The 22,631-nt window shown below is 43.3% G+C and overlaps 1 long non-coding RNA gene across 1 annotated transcript in view; it reads right to left on the bottom strand.

The window, feature by feature from the left end:
* Positions 1-832: 832 nt before the first annotated feature.
* LOC117310557 (uncharacterized) overlaps positions 833-22,631 on the bottom strand; it is a 39,227-nt gene continuing 17,428 nt past the window's right edge. The window contains exon 4 of the long non-coding RNA XR_004524708.2: positions 833-5,247. This is a non-coding gene — a long non-coding RNA (uncharacterized lncRNA). The remainder of the gene's footprint in view (positions 5,248-22,631) is intronic.

The following is a 22,631-nucleotide window of genomic DNA, read 5'->3' as shown; positions in this document are numbered from 1 at the left end:
ACCAACTTTAGAACAAACAACTATATTTAAACCAACACATGGAGGGGAAAAAAAATACATGTTAAAATATACATCTAACGGTTACAGAGAAACAATGCCTGAATTGTCATGACTTCCAGTTTATACCCACCAAATATAATTTCTCTAACAATCAGAGGAAGGAAACTCAGCTTCAGAATTTCCCTGGGACCAGAGGAGTGACTTTCAAATAAGAGTGCTTTAAACTCCTCCGACGGGGCTGAGTTGAAAACCATGCCTTTTACTCTCTAGGAAAATCATGGAGCATGCTTCTGACTCAGGATACACAAAAGGACCTAGTTTGACGTTTGATGAATCGACATCTGACTGCCCTCCTAACAGAAACATTTCCAGGGAATCCATCTCCTCCAATGTGCATTTTCTTCCCCCACGGGAAACTTTTCTTGGAAGTTCCTCATCTGCTACTTGAAAATCTTTGCACTTACATTGAGCTATTGGGGTTGGTGTGGGGATCTTGGGCTCCCAATGCACAGGAGTCTCCAGGCTTTCATGAGAAAAACCTCTCTGCCAGACCTTAACTCTAGATCTACTCCCAATTTTGTCCCTATCATGTCATTTTGGGTAATTTGAGTAACCTCTGAATGTGAGATCATCACAGCAATTTACTTCCTAATTTCTCTCTGTCCAGTTGCATCCGAAGAGTTGTGATGCACTTGGCCGCAACTGGAATTCAAATCTTCCACCTCTAGAGTTTTCCCTTGACATTCATCAGATTCCCTATTCTCTTCCTTTCCCTGATGGCACTGATGACAGGTAAGGAGCTGTTCCTGCTCAAAAATCACAATCTGTACAGTCTCCATGGGCAGAACCAACTGGGATATCTGGTCTACCACCTAACTTTTATGAGTCCTTGCAGGATTTTGCCTGCGAAAATGAATCACTGTCTCACCTTAAAGCTATCTCCTTTCTCGAAGTAGGAGGCATCACACTCTCAATACGATTTAGGCATCCATGGACTCCTTCCCGTTCCTACAGGTCACATTTCCATTTTTACTAAACTTCTGCCCACACTGACGTATACGCACTAGGTGGTCAAACCGTATTTGTGCAATAGATGTGTTGAATTCCAAGCCCTGTCTTCATCTGATGAAGAAATGCATTTCACAGTCACCCAAAGACCTGACATCATAACTGATGAGAGTTCTTGGTTTGATTATTATTTTTTTTGGCATCTTTTCTTTCAGCCCTCCAAGAAGATTACCTTTAAAGTATTTTCCTTGGACGGTTTCTCTCTTATTTTCTTCGTTGTCAATGACCAACATATTCTGTTCTCTTAAATATTCACAGCTCCTTTCCCCTTTGGGGGTGGAGGGGTATAATCATAGCTACGTTCCCAGGTTCATTGTTTTTCCTGTTTCAGCATCCTTTTTGGTTAATGAACACAGCTTAGGAACACTTATAAGTTTGGTTCAACATTCCAATCTGTTTCAATAATCCTTTCTGACTTTTCTCAAGGAAGCAAGGGATGGTTAAGTGTTTCCAGGCCTGTGGAGGCTCTCCCGGGCATATCCTAAGAGAAATGTGGACTCTTCTTGGGCTTTTCCTGAAATCCAGCTCATGGTCTCTCCATGCAGGTTGAGTCTGCTTATCTGAAAATAACATTAGACACACTCAAGCAGAACGGTTCGCTCCCTGAGCTGTTTCCTCCTCACCTTTGACAAAAGGACAGGTGATTCAAGCCAAGGTGCCTTCTAACCAGCCACTGGCAAGATGCAATCTCTCTAGTCCATTGTGGGACTCCCCCAGTTTTCTTGCCTTAAACCCTTGTAAATCAAGTGAATTTTTTCTTCCACCTTTTCTCTCCTCTCTGTTTCTTCTGTTCCGTAACCCTGCCCCTTCTTGGGGAAGCAATTTTTTTTTCAGTTCTAATTAATTAGCCTTAGACATAATAATAAAGTTAAACCATATCCATTTTCTGCTAAGTTTAGTAAAACAAGGTTTCCTTCTTTTACTATTCTGCTAAATTGTCTCATAGTTACATACAGAACGTACAATTTAAAAAACAACTGGGGCTTCCCTGGTGGCCCAGTGGTTGAGAGTCCGCCTGCCGATGCAGGGGACACGGGTTTGTGCCCCGGTCCGGGAGGATCCCACATGCCGTGGAGCGGCTGTATCCGTGAGCCATGGCCGCTGAGCCTGCGTGTCCGGAGCCTGTGCTCCGCAACGGGAGAGGCCACAGCGGTGAGAGGCCCGCGTACCGCAAAAAAAAAACAAAAACAAAAACAACTGTACTTGAATAGGATATGAGAGTGCTCAGAAGCTCCTTCTTTTAGCTAAAAACAAAAATATCTCTTATGTAAAATTCATGCTGTTAAATTAGGACCAAGTTTCATATTATTTTGGTTGATTCTAAATCAGTGGTCTTAAGCAAATTTTGAAACCTTATATCCCTTCTCATAAATTTTTGTTGACCTCTAAAATTCCTCATCATTCTCAATAGTTGTAAAATATACAGTTTATAGAAAATTGTGAACATTGACATGAAAATTTCATCAGTCTTTGAAATGGATCCATTTGGATTCCCACCGTAATGCATATGAAAATACTTGAACAAGCTCATTTTAACATGTCAGAAGTTCTTCATTTTTTTTTTCTCTGAAATTCTATTTTCATATCACTTTTCTTGGGGAAGCAGTTTAATGATTTACACTTCCCTGTAAGAAAAATCTACTCCAATTAGCATTTTTTTCTTCTTCCTGTTTTATTGAGATATAACTGACACACAGCACTGTATAAGTGTAAGGTGTACAGCACAATGATTTCACTTACATACATCGTGAAATAATTATCACAAGTTTAGTGAACACCCATCATCTCCTATAGATACGAAATTAAAGATATAGAAAAAAATTCCGTTTTGTGATGAGAACTCTTAGGATCGACTATCTTTACACCTTTCATACAGAAGACCCAGCAGGTGTTCATTCTACTTTTCATGTTGTACATCACAACCACAGTACTTATTTATCTTCTCTTATAACTTATTTATCTTATAACTGTACCTTTTGACTTCCTTCATCCGATTTTTTTCTATGGGTTTTTGAAGTATAATTGACTTACGACACTATGTTATTCCTGGTACACAACACAGTGATTCAATATTTCTAAACATTTCAAAATGGTCACCATGCTAAGTCTTGTTACGATGTCACCATACAAAGTTATCACATAGTCATTGACTACATTCGCCACCCTGCACTTTTCACACTCTTGACTCATTTATTTTGTAACTGAAATGTCTTTCAGGCACAGGGTTTTGCACGCATTTGCCCTTGGTTACATATTGAGGCAACATCATGTTCATGACCATAAACTACAGAGTATCCTAATTTTGTTGGCTATTTGAGAGTGCAGTGTATTACTGTAGGAGCACTAATGCATTTTAACAAGTCCTGATGTGAACATGAGCACACTGCCAGGATTATTCTAATGTGTACGAGCCAATATGTTTATATATATACACCTTCTAACACATATCACATTAAATCCATGCATACAGTTTAGGACAAAACCAAAAAAGGACCCTGTGTTTCCTGTATCGTATAACACGGCGGCATCTGGTACGAGTTTCAGCCAGGCCAGGTCACGTCCCTGACCACATGTGTTATTTAAATAAGACTTCCCTTCTCTCCACTGCTCTGTGAGGTACAGCAGCTGATACCACTTTGACATTGAGCTTCTGATTGCAACAAGGAAATTATAGAAGATTCAGTCCTAGGGAATTCCCGGTGGTCCAGCGGTTAGGACTCGGCACTTTCACTGCCGTGCGCCCAGGTTTGGTCAGGGAATTAAGATCCCGCAAGCTACACGGCGCCCTCCGCCCCCCACCCCAGCCCCCCGATAAAAGATCTGGTTCTGAAAATAAAGTCTTTGGGGAGGAAATATTGCCTGAATGTCGTGGGATGGTTTCTGTCTTTCGCACAGATGTCTGTGTTTTCTGTGGACACCCAGATTCCCAGCTAACTGAAGGGAATTTTGTCTCTCCCTTTTCCAAAGGGAGCCAAAGGCATCCCTGCAAAATATGCAATACACACAGGAGGGCTGGCATCCCAGAAATGCCACAGCAGCCCAATCAAAGATTCTTTCCACTGCAGCCTTTCCGTTAGCTTGGTTGCAGTGACTGATTTCATGGAAGAGGATGAGCGACCTCTTCTTCAGCCAGCTGCATGGAGCTGAACATTTGCAAAGCTGTGATGGCCTTAAAGATGGATCTCTACCTCTGATAAAATGACGCACGCACCCATCTTACGGCAGAAAGATTGAGTTGCACCTTTCTGCTTCTAAGATCTCTCAGCCGATCCTTCTGGTCCACAGAGGTGGTTTGAGAGAAAACATCCGGCTTCCAACAGCTAGTATTTCATTTCCCACTGGTTGGCGCAAGTGGACATCATTGCTGGTGGATGGGATGTTTCCTACTGAAGCCGAATCTGGCCTCCGTGCCCTGACACCAAATTAATTTTTGGAGACCAAGTTTGGGGTGAAGCAGAAGAGAAGAGCTTTATTGCTTTGCCAGGCAAAGGGGGCCACAGTGGGCTAATGCCCTCAAAACTGTGTGTCCCAGGGACTTCCCTGGGGGCACAGCGGTTAAGAATCCGCCTGCCAATCCAGGGGACGTGGGTTCGAGCCCTGGTCCGGGAAGATCCCACATGCCGCGGAGCCACTAAGCCCATGCGTCACAACTACTGAGCCTGCGCTGCAGAGCCTGTGAGCCGCAACTACTGAAGCCCACGTGCCACAACTACCTAGCCTGCGCTCTAGAGCCTGCAAGATGCAACTACTGAGCCAATGTACCACAACTACTGAGCCCGTGAGCCACAACTACTGAAGCCCGCGTGCCTAGAGCCCATGCTCCGCAACAAGAGAAGCCACCGCAATGAGAAGCCCGCGCACCGCAACGAAGAGTAGCCACAGCTCGCCACAACTAGAGAAAGCCCGCGCGCAGCAACAAAGACCCAATGCAGCCAAAAATAAATAAATAAATATTAAACAAAACACAGAAAACTGTGTGTCCCAACCTGGAGGTGGTTGTGAGGAGTTTTACAGCGATGGTTCAAAGAGGGCGTGGTCAGCTCATGGGCACTCTTCTCATTGGTTGGTGGTGAGGTCATCGAAGTCAGCATCATTGACCTTCTGGTTCCAACGGGTCTGGGTCTGCGTGCTGGTGGGCAGCATGCAGTTAACTTCTCCCACCTGCTGGGGTTTCAGTACCTGCAGAAGAACTCAAAGATGTTGTCATGTGTATCTCTTGAGGGGGAACCAGAACCCTGCCCCCAGGCTGCACCATTGTTTCTCTTGACTGTTCCTCCCTTGTCTCTGCATCCCCTCCCTTCCCTGATTAGCAACTGTTTGAACCTGCCCGTTGGAACGCAGGGAAGGTCACGGGGGCTGAAGGAAGCCTATTTCCTGTAATCAAGAAGTGCGGGACACAGAAAAGCTTTTGTGCCCAGGAGCCCCACAGGGTCTTGCTCGGTATCACTACCAGGGATTGTATGCAAATTTTACATTTTTGGGGTCAACGTCAGGATTTCCTCATTTCAGTTCAATTCAAGTGACCACATGTGTCTTGAGGCCCTGCTGTGTGAGACCCCCCCCCCCCACCTCCGGGCTGGCAGCTCTAAAGAGCTTCAGCCCGATAGGGGGGTGGAAAGGAAAGAACAGGCGTTCGGGATGGGGAGGGTCTCCTTGAGCTGCAGCATTGACAGAGGGATGGGTGTTTCTGCTGGGTGATGGTGATGGGTGGGATGTTGCCAGCAGAGGTGAAATGAGGCAAAAATCACTTGTGGGTGCACACAGATCCCCTCGGAAGATATAACGGCAAAAAAGGAGCCGCGTTGATGATGTGTGCAATGATTATCACCTTAAACTCTTCCTGATGACACAGTAGAATAAGGGTTATGGGGACACCTTAAAGTGATATTGCATTTTTGAACTCACGACGGCCGGCAAGAGAATCTCGCCATGGCTTCCTTTCCTTTTTATTTTTATGGAGGTGAAATTCACACAACCCCAAATCAATCAACCGAAGAGAACAATTCGATGCCATTTGGGACATTCACCATGTGGTTCAGCCGTCACCATGATGGTTCCACAACATTTTCATCACCCCAGAAGGAAACCCTACACCCATCCCCAGTCAATCCCCCCTCTCCCCAGCCCTAGGCAGCCAGGTATCTTTCTGCTTCTTTGGAATGAACTATTCAGAACATGTCCTACAAATGGAATCCTATAACGTGTGGTCTTTCGTGTCTGGTTTCTTTCCCTTAACGTCTTGTTTCTGGGGTTCACCCACATTGTAGCTGGTATCAGAATTTCGTTCCACGTTATGGCTGGATAATATTCCAATGTATATGTGTGTGTAGGTATATGGACATATACTTCATTTCCTTTTCGACTCTGGTGAGGTGACGAAACTTTGCTGTACAGCAGAGACTGGAACATACTGTAAATCAACTATACTTCAATTCAATGAATTAATTAAAAATCAATCACTACATCACAAGCATCCTACTACTGAAGACTCAGGCTCCTTGTTTGAGCCACCTTTCCTACCTTGTCGATTCCCTGGGTGACCAATGAAGCCTCCTTCTATCTTGAAAGCCCGTCATCTGCCAACAACCCTCAAATGTATCTCAGTACCTTTGCTCCAGACTTACGTTATCCAACTGGCTACCGGGATGCTTAACGGATACGAGGTTCATACCCACGTTCATGAGATTTCCGATTCAGCAAGTCCAACGCTGTATGTTTGACCCTCCTTTGAAACCTTCTCCCTGCCACCCTTCTCCGTCTCTGCCCAAATGTTTCGAGTCCATACGTACTGTTCTCTTGTGTGTCCCGCATCCACCAAGAAGTCTCATTCGCTGTCCTGTCTGTATGACTTTCCTAAGACTGTCGAAATGTATACTCTCAGATTGCTAAAGGCCAGACATCCGAGGTCAAGGTGTGAGCAGGACCAGGTTCCCTTCAGAGGCTCTACATGAGGGTCCCTCGTTCCGCCGTCCAGCTTCTGACAGCTCCAGGTGTCCCCTGATTTGTAATGCATCACTCCAATCTCCTTATCCTCGGGGGATACATTCCAAGACCCCTGGAACCGCGAATAATACCAAACCTTATGTACACGCTGTATTTTTCTATACATATATACCTAGGATAAAGCTTAATGTATAAATTAGGTACATTAAAAGGATGCCCGAGTTGCCAGCATCACCACTCCTGTGCTTTGGGGTCATTATTAAGTAAAATAAGGGTTCTCTGAACTCGAGCACTGAGATACCGGAGAGAGTTGATCTGATAACCAAGATGGCTGTGAAGTGAGGAAAGGGTGAAACTTGCTGGACAAAGGGAGGATTCACGTCACGGGCAGGACAGAGCTGATCGCGCAAGATTTTCTCACACGATGCTACACAATTTAAAACTTACGAATTGTTTATTTCTTCAATTTTTCCATTTAATATTTTCTGACTGAGGTGGACCATGGGTAACTGAAACCATGGAAAGTGAAACCACAGATAAGGGGGGGGAGTATTGTATCTGCCTTTCATCTCATATGGCCTTCTCCACCTGTGTCTGTCTGTGTCCAAATTTCCCTGTTCTTTTTTACTTTTGGATTTTAAAAATCTTTTTAAATTAAAATAATTTGTAAATATTATTATTTTTAATTGAAGTATAGTTGAAGTACAGCATTGTGTTGGTTTCAGGTGTACAGCAAAGTGATTCAGTTATACACATGTATTCTTTTTCAGCTTCTTTTCCCTATAGGTTATTACAAAATATTGAGTATAGTTCTCTGAGGAGGTCCTCGGTGGTTATCATTTTAGAGATAGTAGTGTGCATATGTTAATCCCAAGCTTCTAATTAAGGACACCAGTCACGTTTTGTGAGGGCCCACCCAAATGACCTCATGTTAATTTGATGGTGTCTGCAAAGCACTTATTTCCAGATAAGGTCACATTCACAGGTACTCGCAGTTGAGACGTCAAACATCGTTTTTTTTTTGGTGGGGGACCAATTCAACCCCTAGCACCATTCAAGTGTATCAGCTCTCAGAGCACTTCTCACCATCTTCACTGCAATCACCCTGATCCAAAATACCACCAACTCTTTTCCAGCAAACAATCAGAGTGCCATGGATTATTAGGGAAGTTCCCAAAGGCACACGTGATTTCATCATTCTCCAGGGCTCGCTTCACCCCTTAGCATCTTGTCTGGACAACCTGCTCCTCACTCACTCTTCCCCACCTGTGCTGTTCCATGAACATACTAGGTGACCCTTACCACAGGGCCTTTGCACAACCTGTTCCCACTACCTGGGAAACTCTCCCTCCGGCCGTCTGCTTGAGATCAGCCCTCATGGCCCCCATGCCTTAGCTGAAATGCCACCTTCTCCATGAAAGCAAGCTGGACAGTCCTGCACAGAAAATTTCAACTTCTCTTCTGCTCTCAGCTGAGGGCTCCCATTCCCCATCTACTCTTCTGCTCTTTAAACTTTCCATAGCATTTATCACCTTCTAGCATTTTCTGTGATTCGCAGATGCCTGATGTTTATGCTATAATAGAGGCTTCAGCAGAATGCAAGACATGTTTTCTTCCCTGACGTAGCCCAGTAGCCCCATGAGTCCCTCTGAACAAAGGTGAGACTCGGTAGATGTCTACTGAATGAATGAAAGTTAAATGCCTCTCCCGAGATCTCACTAATAAGAATCAGAAACAGGGCTCAAACTCACATTTCCATGTGGAATCCAACCTTCTTTCCACAACAGCAAAATCTAGTAGAAATACATTCACTCATGGCTACTAGCCCATTTTCAAGATGTAACCATAAGGAAAAACCGTTAAGACTCATGTTAAAATAATCTATATAATGATATTTGGAGGATAAAAGGGAAACAAAACATGACCCTGAAGTACCCCTAAACATTTCATTCTCTGCTTACAGAATACAAATTTTCATCAGGACAATTTTAACTGAATCAGCTGAGACTGACCCTATGGAAATTCCTGGAGCTGTAATATGTTAAAATGGCCCCGCTCACATTTTTAGTAAAAATACAGTCTCATTTTCTTTCTTATAGTACAAGGGAGAACCAAATAATGTCAACAAACCTCAGGAGAAATAGACAAATTATACCATCAAGGCAAAAACAAATTATTGAGGAAACAAGAAGTCGGACTCAATTCCACAACAAAGCATTTGCATGCTTTTAATGCTATTGAGGAGCAGAGCATAAATCGGGTTTTCTAAAAACACTTAATTCCCCTCAATTCCAATTCTTGCTTTGCTGTTTGTAGTGGTTTGTTTGCTGTTCTATCGTCCTAAATTGCTTCCGAGAACTAGAATGTAGTCTTGATGCTAATCCAATTCAGCTATATTCATTTCCTTATTATTTTCTCAATAAGTAAATATTTTCATTTTGGAGAATGGTTCCAAAACATAATTATACCTCCCAGTAAGGGTTGTCATGCGAATTCGTAAGTCACTACTACTTTATTTTTATTTTATTTAATTAATTAATTAATTTTTTTGCGGTACGCGGGCCTCTCACTGCCGTGGCCTCTCCCGTTGCGGAGCACAGGCTCCGGACGCGCAGGCTCAGCGGCCATGGCTCACGGGCCCAGCCGCTCCGCGGCATGTGGGATCTTCTCGGACCGGGGCACGAACCCGCGTCCCCTGCCTCGGCAGGCGGGCTCTCAACCACTGCGCCACCAGGGAAGCCCGGCAGTCCTATTTTTATGTAAGCAAACTCCGTATTATGCTCCATAGTGGCTGCACCAGTTTACATCCCCAGCAACAGGGCACGAGGGTCTCCTTTCCTCCACAGCCTCTCCAACACTTGTGTCTTGCCTCTTTGAGTCACTCCTATTTTAAGCATAAATGGTTTGGGGTGTAACATCCTTAAAGGAAAATTTAGGGGAGAAAATGTCACGTCATCTTCAGGGATCCAATCACTTACCAAACACTTGTTGGACGCTTCTTAATTCTAGGGCACTGGGTGAGTGTTTTTTTTTTTTTTTTGACAGAACGTAAAGCCTTAACATTTTTTATTTTTTAACTTTTTAGTTTATATTGGAGTATAGTTGATTAACAATGTTGTGATAGTTTCAGGGGAACAGCGAAGTGACTCAGTTATACATAGACATGTATCTATTCTTTTTCAAATGCTTTTCCCATTTTGCTTGTTACATAATATTGAGCAGAGTTCCCTGTGCTCTACAGCAGGTCCTTGTTGGTGATCCATTTTGAATATAGCCGTGTGGACCTGTCAACCCAAACCTCCCGAACTATCCCTCCTCCCATTTCCCCCCTGGTAACCGTAAATTTATTCACTCATTCGTTCGCTTAATTATTCAAGAATTTTTGTTGGGTGCTGATTTGGGCTAGTCTCTGTCTTAACACCTAGAAGACGAATGGGGACAAAATAGATGTGGCTCCTACTTTTGGGGAAGTGTTGACCTTTTAGAGGAAGTTGTTTGAATACTTAGGAGTTGACGTGAATGTCTAAGAAGGGAAAACGGGTGCTGAGGGGCACAACGCCAGGGATTGTGAGGTCTGTCCATTCGAACTCCAGGCTTTCTCTTTCTCTTGGTCATTTTCCGGTCCAGGTTTCCCCAGTTTGCCTACTGCCACGTCCTCCTACGTCCTCCAAGAGGGCGCCTGTCCCTCAGCTCCACGCTTGCCCAAAACCCTCCTGGAGGTCAGGACTCTGCTCTGCCCAGCTGGTTTTCTTTGCATCAGAGGAGATGCTGACAGGCAGACTGAGCATCCTCGGTCAGGTGTAAAGTCATCCACCTGGAAGGACCCTCCCCAGGGAGCTCACCTTGAGTTCTTCATAGATGTGGAGAGCACCCCTGGGATTTCCCTGGGGGGAAAAAAAAACCCTTCCTGACCCAAGAACCACGCAACGTCCGTGAACTCTGGGGCCAAAGGGATCTTTCTGCTGTACCGACTGGAGGGTTTGGGACAGTTCAGTAAATCGCTCGTCACAAGAGCCTGATTCCTTGGAAATTCATCTGCATGTGTGATTTTCTTTTATTTACTTTATGTCTCTGTGCTTTTAGGTCACAACAACTTTCCAAGCCTGTCATTCTGAGGCATATCTTACATCCTGATAACCTGTCCTTCTTATGGTGGTTAAAATACCCCTAATATACATTGCACCACCTGTATTAATTTCCTAGGGCCGCCATAACGAAGTGCCCCCCGCTGGGGGGCTCCACGCAACAGAAAAATCACTCTGAAGAGCAGAGCGTGAAGGCGAGGTGTAGGCACGACTGATTTCTTCCGGAGGTTCTGGGGGAAACTCACGCCTCTCTCCCAGCTTCTGGTAGCTGCTCACAATCCTTGCGTTCCTTGGTTTACAGAGGCATCATCCCAATTTCTGTCTTTACGTTCCTACGCTGTTCTCCCCGCCTGTGTGGATCTGTGTCCAGATTTCCAGTCCTGTTGGATTAGGGTCCCTCCCTCCTCCGGCATGACTTCATTATTTCACAATGACCCTAATTCCAAATAAGGTCACATTCGGAGGGACAGAGAGTCGGGACTTTAACATATGAATCTGAGGGGCACACAGTCAACTCATAACGCCGTTGTAAGCATTTTAAAATACCCGACTGGGTGGCATTGAGCACAGCCACAGTGTTGTGCGATCACCCCCTTTATGTAGTTCCAAACGGTTTTCATCACCCCAAGGGGAAACTCTGTACCCGTGAAAGCAGTCACTCCCCAGTTTTCCCTCCCTGTGGCCCCTGGCAAACACTAACCTGTTTTCTGTCCCGTGTTTAAACGCTGGCTAACGCAGGCATTTATAAATACGTCGAACGGAAGCCCGGTCTTACCTAGAGAGTTCAGATGCCTTGTGGCGCTTGGAATGGCATGCTCTCTCTGGTTCTGTCTGCAGACGGGGGCACAGGAGAACTTACATGACCGCACTCTTGGATCAGGAAATACTTTTCACCAGTGATTCGGATAACCCCATTCCAAGAGCAGGCTTTTTCAGCTCCCACGATTAAAACCAGCTGAAGAAAAGCCAACTCACTCCCTAGACAAGAACGAGATTACCGTATCTAGAAACAGAGATGAGGCTCAGGCGTGGCAAAATAAGAATAAAAAGCCCCAGGGTGATCAGGTCAGGGAGAAAAAAAAAAAAAGATATGGCCGGAGGGTGGGTGAAAGTCAGGGTCGGTCTGAGTGTTCGCAAAACTGAAATGGCAAGATTGTCATTTGTAACTGTCCGCCCTGCTCTTGCGGGCAGATAAAGTGGCGAGATGGCTGGTGTGTCAATCTTGTTTGGAATGCTGAGTCCTAGGGAGACTGGGGCGGGGTAGCACGCCCAGTGGGCTCCCGAAGCCTTTTCTTGTCCCCCCGTTTCTTGTAGGCAAGACTGCAGCCTCCGAGACCTTCCCAGAGTTCCCAAGGGCGGATGTGGAACAGTTGCTAATCAAGTCCCTGCTGACCGGAGACCGTGCACACGCCCTGATCTTATCAGCAACCCCACCCTTGAACTATTGCTATAAACGCATCAAATCCTCCCAAGGTGGGATACCTAGTTTTTCGAGGGCAGGAGCCCGCTGTGCCCCCCTCTGTCTGGCAAAGCAATAACGCTCTCCTTTACTACTTCGCCCCAAACTCTGTCTCTGAGATTCGATCTGGCGCCGGTGCAGACAAGCTCAGTGTTTGACATCACTTAGCAGGCTCCGACACGTGTGTCCAGTGAGCAAATCAACTCAACAAAACATGTCAGACTAGATAAGACTGGCCATTTCCCCAAAACCTTTAGATTCCAAAACATTTCATCATGAGCTCAAAATATGCCTTACATTATGCTATGAGGCTATATATATATACCCAACAAACACAAGCATTGGATTTCCCTGAGCGCCAAATGAAAACTGGGGAGCTGTGCATAGGAGGAGTTCATTCTTCTATTACTTTCTTCTCTTTTGTTGCTGCGGTTCATGGCGAGAACACTGGTGTTTGGTTTTGTTTTGGTTTTCTCTGCGTTGGAGCTGCCGATGGAATCAGACGGACATGCAAAGGTCAGCGAGTTCTGAGAGGCGACCATGGGATTTATTTTGTGTTTTGGTTTACATCGATGGGTTGCACAGCGTGGGAAGGGAAATAGCATTTACGGAGGAACTGCTAGATGGGAGGCACAGGGAAGGTCGGGCAGCTAGGATCAAAGCAACATCCTCAAGGTTGTGACAACCCCTTGGCCATGTTTTGGGGAAGCTCAGCTTTGCTCAGCAGCGTGTCAGGCTGCTGCGGTCACACAGCTCAAGGGAACATCTAAGCTTCTATAAACAAAACACAGTGAAACAACACACTGCAGATGTTAAAATACAATAGGAAAAAAAATGGATGACCATAAAATCATCTTAGATCCCTTTCAAGAACAAGTTCTTGCAAAACAGACTTCTACTCTTTATAAAAGAAGCCACAGAATTATCCGAATAGATGTTCCCCTTTACGATTTGCTTTAAACTTAAAAATAGATGTATATTTGGATGGTATCCTGTAAAATTAAACTCCATTTCTGTAAACCTAGTGTCCTTTTCATCCAGTGACTGAAAATAGCTGGAAGACAGCCAGTGTTTGAAACGCTCTGAACAACCACAAGGTAATCCGTAATTTGGGACTATTAACTGATCTCTTTCTACATTAGGTTCACTGACAAAGTCTGGTCAGGCTGTTGAAACAAACTGTTTGGCTGCAAGTTTACTATGTCTGTCCTTCATCATCGTTTTCTTTCAACGTGGTTTTCTTTTCCTTCATAAATGGAAGAACCACTGGTAAGGTCACATGGGGTAAAATAAATATGGGGGTCGGAGTCTTCTAGCGTAACCAACCAAGAAATGTTTCTTTTTTACAAGGGCTGTGGCTACATGAAATCTCTCTCCAGAGACAGGCAAAACCAACGCTATCCATTTAGCATCTGTAGTTTCTCTTCATCACTTTATGATACAGTTAAAATAATTTTCATTGTCCTGAAAAGAGGACCACCCCGGACAATAGATTTTTACCAAGAGTAAAAAAAAAAAAATTCCAAGAAATGCCATTAAAACAAGTCCTATTCTCCTCCCAGCTGCCTTTTCTGTGAAGCAATGTTAAAACGCAGTAGCTGTGTGAATGCATCGTTTGATGGACTTACTTTGTTTTTTAACAGAAAATGTCTTATAAATCACACGTCAACCTTTTCTTTTCTGAGCTAAGAAAATTTGAGAGCATAAGGCATATAGTAATATGCAGAGTGTGTGAAGGGACTTCCCTGGTGGCACAGTGGTTAAGAATCCACCTGCGGACCTAGAGTCTGTCATACAGAGTGAAGTAAGTCAGAAAAACAAATGCCGAATACTAACACATATATAGGGGATCTAAGAAAAAAAAAAAAAGGTCATGAAGAACCTAGGGGTAAGACGGGAATAAAGACACAGACCTACTAGAGAATGGACTTGAGGACACGTGGAGGGGGAAGGGTAAGCTGGGATGAAGTGAGAGAGTGGCATGGACATATATACACTACCAGATGTAAAACAGATAGCTAGTGGGAAGCAGCCGCATAGCACGGGGGGATCAGCTCGGTGCTTTGTGACCACCTAGAGGGGTGGGATAGGGAGGGTGGGAGGGAGAGGCAAGAGGGAGGAGATATGGGGATATATGTATATGTGTAGCTGATTCACTTTGTTATACAGCAGAAACTAACACACCATTGTAAAGCAATTATACTCCAATAAAGATGTGAAAATTTTTTTTAAAAAAATTATACAATTTTTAAAGGTTACTTTCCATTTACAGCTATTACAAAATATTGGTACAAAACAAAGTTATGGTTACCAATGGGGAAAGGGGGGGAGGGATAAACTGGGAGATTGGGATTGACACATACACACTACTATATATAAAATAGACAACTAGTAAGGACCTACTGTACAGCACAGGGAACTCTACTCAATACTCTGTAATGACCTCTATGGGGAAAGAATCTGAAAAAAAGTGGATACATGTGTATGTATAACTGATTCACTTTGCTGTACAGCAAAAACGAACACAACATTGTTAATCAGCTATACTCCAATAAAAATTAATTTAAAAAATATTGGCTATATTCCTCGTGCTGTACAAAACTGGGGGATTTATACCTCATGCTTTCTCGTGGTAACCTCACAGTGTTGTCTTCTGTGCGTTCTCTTTCTTGCTTTTGCTCTTACAGGTGAGAAAGCTCAAATTCAGACAGCTCAGTGTGAAAGCCCAGAGTTGAATCTGATGCGCCTGGTTATAACGTCAGGGTTTGCCCACTGCCTCCAGACACTGTGGAATGCCGTTATTCAACTTGGTTTTCAAAGAAATGTCATACGTGTAGCCATACCCTGAAGTGTGTGTCAAAACCAAGGGAGCATGAAAAGCCCCTTGCACGTTTCCAGTCCTACTCGTGCATTTCACAGAGTGAACGTATTCTTTTTTGTCCAGTAAGCCATCGTTTTAGAAAAGCAGAAAGACAAGATGTGCAGTATCTCAAAAAAGTGTCAAATGCATAAAAGTCAAGGTCTTGTCGACAGGATGAAAAATTTGCACTGGGTGTGGCCATCCTAAGCAGGAGGATTGCGGGGAGAGGGGATATATAAATTACTTTTAAGCTACTGTCTGGGTTGGTATTTAGAAACAAGTAAATGGGCCTGATTTGTTCCAGACGTGTCCTCGGATGTACAATAGACATTCTATCTCCCTTAGCTGAGTCAGAACTGGGGAATCTCTCTATTTGTCTATCTAAAGATGTTGCCCCAAACAAATGGGAGATCTCACTGTGCAAAGTAATTTCCAGAAGTTGCATCCATTTTAGAAGGAATGTAACATAAGATGGAGAGGAAACCAAACACAGAGAGATCGTCAGAGCCGCATGCATCTGGTTTTCATTTGGGCTGTATGTTTATTTTCGTCGTGTAACTTTCATTTTCCAAGTGGCTGGCGGGTAAAAGGTTTTAACTGATGCAACTCTTTTTCCAACTGGCAACTTTCTGGCTGTCATCCCGAGACTGTGTCCCATGGTTCCATGAAAATACATTGCCGACAGAAAACCTCCGCCTCCAGGTTTATTCAGAACCTTGCAAAAATCCTTCTTAATGGATCACACATGTTCTAGGGTGGCTAAGGTATCAGGCTCTCCCAGGAGCGAGAAGGAGCTTGGAGGAATCCCATTTCCCCCTCTACCACCTACTCAGTACACCAAGTCCCTTGGATTCCACGGAGTGGTCAAAAGGCCAATTAAGTAGAAATAAAGGCAAGCTTTATTCAGTTTATACTTTATCTCTAATCATTCATTTCTACATGAATCAGACTTGGTATATCTCTCTTTCCTTTGAAAGCAGGATTCTCTCTAAGCAAAGACTTGTAGGTGGCTGGGCTGTAGGTTGGACACCTTATTCTTCTAATTCCCCCAAATCTTGCTTTGTGTATTTAAGTGCTTTGCTACCAGGTCCAAAGAACGTTAGCATGTTTGTAACTTTTTGGCGAAAATTGATCGCTTCATACTAGCTTTCTTTATCCATAGCTTTCTTTTTTTTTAACTTCCTGAAGTCTTTTTTACTTGACTTGAATAGGGCTCCAGAAAGTTCTTCTTCACTTACTCACCATTTTAGTGTTTTCATATCTTTATCTTAGCCTTTCTTGGTTTCAGACCCTTTCAAACTAGCAAGAACCTAGATTTTTTTTTTTAAACCCGATCTGAGAGTTCATATCTGTCAAGAGAGACTTCATCCGTTTATACGTACTGCAATTGCTAATATTTATAAATTTCATTTTGGGTGCTTATTTTACAATTTCTAGGAACCGTTTCCTTTCTTCGCTTCTATTATTTCTCTTCTATGATACCTAAATAAAAAAAAAATATTTCTCCCATGTTTTTAAGAGGAAGCTGTTTTCAGTCTTCATTATTTAGTGATTAAATTTAATACGCCTAATAACTTCAGCAGAAAAATAATGAAGCTCAGGTTTACTGTCTTCTCAAAGAGGTGACTTGCTTTAACTCTGTTCCATTTTCATTCTGCAAGTTATATCACTGCTAACTTCGGCCCTACCTTTGCTTGTATGCCTTCATGGAGTCGTAATTTTATTATTGGTGCTGGCTTTGATGGGGTCAGTGTTAGATCGGTTTCACACTCTGGTCCTTTTCTCCTTTTGCTCACAGTGTTTCTTGCATCCTTTTCCTTCATCTGACTCCAACATTGTCCTTCCTGTGAGTTTCCTTTTGAAGTCCCAACAATGAGGGTCCGTGAGAGGGAAACACTCTGGCTTTGGGGAAACACCCGGGCTCTGCACTATGTCTTTATTTCCTCTGTACTCAGAATAGACTCGACTCAGCATAGAATCTTAGACATCCAGAAATTTCTCTTTCATGCTTAAAAGACATACTTCTAGCTTCCAGCCTTCCTGATGGTGTAGAGATGTCTTCTCTGGGTCTTACCGGATACTTTGAGGTCACCTGGCTATTTTAAGTTTTCCCCTCTGTTTCTGAATGTCCACCATGTTCCTGCTATGTGTTTGATGGTATGTTTATTTTTCCATACCATGATTTTTCAACTGGGGAATTAAAGTTGTTCACACATGTACACACTGCTGTATTTATTTTTTATTTATTTATTTATTTTTAAATTATGGTCATATCTCATTTAAAAATTTATTTTTATTTTTGGCTGCGTTGGGTCTTCGTTGCTGCGCGTGGGCTTTCTCTAGTTGCGGCGAGCGGGGTCTCCTCTTTGTTGCAGTGCATGGGCTTCTCATTGCAGTGGCTTCTCTTGTTGCGGAGCATGGGCTCTAGGCGTGCAGGCTTCAGTAGTTGTGGCACATGGGCTCAGTAGTTGTGACTCACAGGCTCTAGAGCTCAGGCACAGTAGTTGTGGCGCACGGGCTTAGCTGCTCCGCGGCATGTGGGATCTTCCCAGACCAGGGCTCGAACATGTGTCCCCTGAACTGGCGGTTAGATTCTTAACCAATGCGCCACCAGGGAAGTCTCGACAATGCTATATTTAAAATGGATAACCAGGGCTTCCCTGGTGGCGCAGTGGTTGAAAGTCCGCCTGCCGATGCAGGGGACGTGGGTTCGTGCCCCAGTGCAGGAAGATCCCACGTGCCGCGGAGCGGCTGGGCCCGTGAGCCATGGCCGCTGAGCCTGCGCGTCCGGAGCCTGTGCTCCGCAACGGGAGAGGCCACAACAGTGAGAGGCCCGCGTACCGCAAAAAAAATAAATAAATAAAATGGATAACCAATAACATCCCAATACGCAGGCGTCTTTAGTTTTTTTTGTTACCTTAACCATCAGCTTTCTATTTTTCAGAATTGTGTTGCAAACTGTGTTCTGCTGTCTCCCTTTCTCTTTGTGCGTGATTATGCAGTTTAATCATGTCCTCTCCTTTCTGTAGGGTTTGCCTCCATATTTATTACAAATGCTTCTTTTCAGGAACGGCCTCAGGCTGTCACCTGGGAAATCATGAGTTCTGCACCATTAGAACAGTCTGTCTGAGAAGAACATTTCTGTATGCTTGACATTTGGGGCCACGTGGTACAAACCCGATTAAATAGTTTATTCTTAAATTGTGCTGTTTGATGAATGCAAGTCTTTGCTCTAGGGGTCTGGAATCTGAAGAGCTGAAATTGTGATGTAGGTACTTCAGCCTTCATGACAGATCCCCAGTAAAATTCCTGGACACCGAGGCTCGGGGGGGCTAATCTGACTGGCCCGAGTTCAGATGTGTCGTTACATACCACTGCTGGGACCATTAGCCACGTAACTCCACCGGGAGAGGATGCCTGGAAGTATGTGCCTTGCTTCTCCTGGACTTTGTCCCACAGACCTTCAGGCTTTGCTAATTTTAAGGAAGGAGGATGAGAGGATGCTCTGGGCTAATGGTAACGTCTACCTCAATAGGGTTGGTCGCATAGACATATTTATTTGTCGAAACTTATCATAGGGTACACTTAATATTTATGCCTTTCATTGTATGTAAACTTTACCTAGAAATAATTTTAAACAAATAGTAAAACCTAGTTAATGATACGTATACTGAAAGTTTCAGGGTAGCCTGTGTGGATGTCTGTACGTATTTTAAAATGGCTCAAAAAGAAGCGTACGATAATGGATGGAAATTGGGATAGATAAATGGACAGATAGGCCTACAAAGCAAGTCTAGTAAAATGTCAATGCTTCACTCTGGGTGATGAGTACATGAGTGTTCAGTGTAAAATCTTTTCAAATTATATGTTGAAAATTTTTCCTAATAAAATATTTGAAAAAATCAAAATTGGAACATTACAACAAACTCTCCATTTTTACTGTGATTTTGAAACGGAAGTATTGTTCTCAATAAAGTTTCCTCAAGAAAAAATAAATAAATAAAATGGATAACCAAGAAGGACCTACTGTATAGCACAGGGAACTCTATTCAATATTCTGTAATAACCTAAATGGGAAAAGAATCTGAAAAAAAAGAGGTACATGTATACGTATAAGTGAATCACGTTACTGTACACCTGAAACGAACACAACATTGTTAATCACCTATACTCCAATATAAAATAGAAAGTTAAAAAAACAGTCATGCCCAGATCTGCTAAAATGAGCAACCACTGTTTCTTCAAGTATGACTCGGCCCCTTCTTTCTTTTTTTTTTTAAATTTTCTTACCAATTGCGTGACCTTAAAATTAAAAAAAAAAAAAAAGTCCACAACTATTCTGGTTCTTAATTTTCTCCTCTGGGTCAGATAATCTCCAAAGATCCTTCCAACTTTAGAGACACAAGACTACAATTCTATCACTTAAAAGGAGAACATGACAGAAACTCTAAGTGGACACATTTTCTTTGTCTCCTTGTTTTTCTCCCCTTGAAAAATTTTTAAACTTTTAATGCTTATGAGATTATAGATTCAAAAAGTGTTGCAAAAATAGGACAGGGAGGCCCCTCTCTCTCTCTCTCTCGTATGTTTTTAATATTTTAATATTTACAAGGGAAACATGTACTAATACACAAATTATTCAGATTAGCTGACTTTGCAGTTTAAATGTCCTTGGAATCATTTCACTGTTTCCTTTATATTTTTTTCTCCCAAATTCCTGTCACTGTTTTTTTTAAAAATTAAAGTATAGTTGATTTAAAATATTATATTAGTTTCGGGTATAAACAGAGTGATTCAAAACTTTTATAGTCTGTACTCCATTTCCAGTTATTACAAAATCTTGGCTATATTCCCTGTGCTGTACAATGTGCCTTTGTTTTATACACAGTAGTTTATAACTCTTACTCTCCTCCCCCTATGTTGCCCCTCCCCGCTTCCCTCTCCCCACGGGGAACCACTAGTCTGTTCTCTATATGAGTGAGTCTATTTCTTTTTTGTTGTATTCACACCAAAGAGTGCTTCTGTATTATTCATCTATCTTCCTTATTCCTGCTACATTAAAACCAATTTCTTAAAAATTGAGGTATAGTTGATTGACAATATTATATTAGTTTAAAGTGTACAAAGTAGTGATTCCAAATTCTTATAGATTATACTCCATTTATAGTTATTACAAAATACTGGCAATACTCCCTGTGTTGTACAATATATCCTCATAGCTTATTTATTTTATACCCAGTAGTTTGTTCCTCTTAATCCCCTCCCCCTATCTTGCCCCTCCCCGCTTCCCTCTCCTCACTGGGAACCACTAGTTTCTTCTCTGTATCTGTGAGTCTGCTTCTGTTTTGTTATATTCACTAGTTTGTTGTACTTTTGTTGAGATTCCACATATAAGTGATATCATACAGTGTTTGTCTTTCTCCGTCTGACTGACTTCCCTTAGTATGATAACCTCTAGGTCCATCCATGTTGCTGCAAATGACATGATTTCATTCTTTTTCATGGCTGAGTAGTGTTCCATTGTGTACACGTACCCCATCTTCTTTATCCATTCCTCTGTCGATGGACATTTAGGTGGCTTCCACGTCCTGGCTATTGTAAATAGTGCTGCTGTGAACACTGGGGTGCGTACATCTTTTCTAATTCGAGTCTCGTCTGGACCCATGCCCAGGAGTGGGATTGCTGGATCAAGTAACCCTCACTCTTAGCTTAACACAAGTCCCACCGTTATTCTGCTCTGGGGTTGCCTTCCTGCATCCTGTCGCTCCCTTTCCACCCACTATTCCAGTGTATGAATCCTTCCCATTCTGCCCCCCGCATTCTGCTCTAACGATATTTTCTTATTCAGCTTCTCAGCGGCAGCAGAATGTGTTCCCCTCTCTCCTCTAGGGCAGCACCTTCCCACGGTCTCTCTGGACAGCAGCCGCTCATTCACGTCCTCTCCATCAATCGCGAGGCCAGCGGAGGCGGTCGAGCCTTGCAGATTCTGTACTTCATTGGAGATTTGCATCCCGCAATCACGTCTGCTTTCCGCCTCCCGAACTTCTCACCAGGCGCCAACTCTCGGAGGACCATTCCATCCGCGGGGGTGATGGGGGCCTCTGTGGGTGTTTCCCTTCATCTTGAGCAATGAACTCTGCGTTCCGAGCCGTGCACACCTGGCATCCCATCGCCTCTCAGGAGAACCTTCTCCAAAGCGACTACATCTGAACAGAAAGGCAAACTGGGACAGCACACCTCGTTTCGTGTGAGTGGAAAGCTGGAAACCCGTCGACGTTTCCAATGAGAATACACTTGGCTCAGGTCCGGGGGGCTGGCTTTTCGCGCGGAGCCGGCAGAACATTCTTTTTGCCTTCCACCTTCTCCGCGGCAGATTCCGGAAGTAGTTTTCCCATGGAGTGAATAAGAACAATAAATGAGAGACTCACCAAACAGATAAATCAGCAATTTTATTGCTTAAAGACTGATCACGCAAACACAGTGCAGTGTTTTGTCACTGTGACGCAGTCTAGCGGATAAACAGAAGCGTTGCTTAGGGGGGAAAAAGTCGAGGGAGCTGGAAAAATACTCAGAAATAATGTCTTGTGTCAAATCTCACAGAAGCTGGGTTTAAATGCTTCCTGTCACTCATTAGCATTTGTAGCAGCCGTCCTCAAGCCCATTCATGAGGAAGTCTAAGAAATATGATCTGAAGACTGCACTGAAAAGTTTGTGCCCAGGAAGCAACGTGGCATTTCAAATGCTCTCTGTATTTCTAGTGGCAAATTTACTAACACACCAACTCAAATATTTAACTTCATGTAATATGTGACTTGCTGTACAAATGCTCTTCCGGAGCAGCGAAAAAGGTTATTTTACAGAGAAATGATGCTAAAGGAATTTACTGTTTGTTTTTTTCATTTGCCCTTATTCTCATGTATCAGAAAGTCTGCAAGCAAACACAGCAATGGCATTACCAGACTTACTTATCTTCTCTGTTGCAGGTAACGTGGGTTATGAAACTTCGTATCTTCCGAAGCAACTGTTCCTCTGCACTTTTTTTATGACGGAAATTTCTAAATGCTACGCAAAGGGGCAAAGACACGAAACACGCAGTGTTTACCTAAATGCTATAGTCATTCCTTATTTTTCCATTTGTCACATGTTCCTGAAACTGTAAATTCATACGCCCGAAATAGTTCTTCAGAATTCAACGTCATCTAAATGATCAGATACG

This window comes from Tursiops truncatus, chromosome Y (assembly GCF_011762595.2).
Source record: "Tursiops truncatus isolate mTurTru1 chromosome Y, mTurTru1.mat.Y, whole genome shotgun sequence".
Taxonomy (NCBI): Eukaryota; Metazoa; Chordata; class Mammalia; order Artiodactyla; family Delphinidae; genus Tursiops; species Tursiops truncatus.
The sequence above is the reverse complement of the archived record's forward strand: the minus strand, read 5'-3'. Positions and strand labels throughout refer to the sequence as shown.